Source organism: Octopus bimaculoides, chromosome 1 (genome assembly GCF_001194135.2).
Source record: "Octopus bimaculoides isolate UCB-OBI-ISO-001 chromosome 1, ASM119413v2, whole genome shotgun sequence".
NCBI classification, from domain to species: Eukaryota; Metazoa; Mollusca; class Cephalopoda; order Octopoda; family Octopodidae; genus Octopus; species Octopus bimaculoides.
In genome coordinates, this window is record NC_068981.1 from 110849966 (window position 1) to 110851097 (window position 1132).

At 26.2% G+C, this 1132-nt stretch overlaps 1 protein-coding gene and 1 long non-coding RNA gene across 2 annotated transcripts in view; one reads left to right on the top strand and one right to left on the bottom strand.

The window, feature by feature from the left end:
* Nucleotides 1-371, bottom strand: part of LOC128248330 (uncharacterized) — a 6868-nt gene extending 6497 nt beyond the window's left edge. Inside the window, exon 1 of the long non-coding RNA XR_008264568.1 lies at nt 21-371. This is a non-coding gene — a long non-coding RNA (uncharacterized LOC128248330). The remainder of the gene's footprint in view (nt 1-20) is intronic.
* The window catches only part of LOC106877988 (multiple epidermal growth factor-like domains protein 8), a 575983-nt gene that overhangs the window by 186334 nt on the left and 388517 nt on the right, over nt 1-1132 (top strand). The window lies entirely within an intron of this gene.

A 1132-nucleotide genomic window follows, 5' to 3' on the forward strand; every position in this document is an offset into this window, starting at 1 on the left:
ATAAATACTCCCATACATACATGATCCCTGGTATGAACGTTTTTTGTTGAGCTTGGAAAGCTGTTTATATGCTAAATCTGTGGGGTATGTCCGTGTCAGTTCTGTATGTGGTGGAGGAGTCTATGTAGAAATTATTTCTTGAGGAGTTGTTGATATAATAATAACAATAATAATAACAATAATATGTCAAATTTTAAAATTGTGATGATGTACTCCGTTATTTTTTCGTATGGAGAAGATGGGGTCCTTCTAGTAGTGGGTATTTAGATGATTCTAATATATGTATTATATTAAAAACGTGTACATTACAAAAGGATATGTATATATACTATATATATATAAAAAAAAAAACCTGTAAAAGTTTCCATCTATGGCTGTTTCTGAGATGTGTCTATTAATATGGTGTAGTACTCATATTAGAAATAATTAGACACTCCCTTTATCAGGAAAAAATAAAAATATATAAAGGTTACAGTGACATAATATAATATATTAACATATAGGATTACATACATGTAAAATCGAAAGGACCTAATACATTATATCATGGAGTTTCTATTTTTTCCTGATAAAGGGAGTGTCTAATTATTTCTAATATGAGTACTACACCATATTAATAGACACATCTCAGCCATTTCTGAGATGGAAACTTTTAACATTACCTCTGTATTGTACAGGGTTTTTTTTTTATATAGTATATATACATATCTGTTTGTAGTGTACATGTTTTTAATATAATACATATAAATTTTGTATTATCATATATCATATCGTATATATTTACCCACTATATGTTAAATCATACTGAACGTTTATATATCGTAATATATTGTCTTAAATTGTTAAATATTTTTATACAACTTGGAAACTATGCATGTTATAAATATTTTAAAATAAATATTTTAAACATTCATAATATTTCTGAAGTTTATGTCCTTGTATATGCCTGTGTACTTTTATCTTATCTTACTATTTTAGACATTTTAGAGACTTAAAACTATATTTATTGATACTAGAATGATTTGAACACACACATATATATTAAATCTTGTGTTGGATATGCAGTATTGTTCCTGTGGTCTTCTATCCTTATGTCTCCATTCTAGCTATAATTTATATATACATATACATA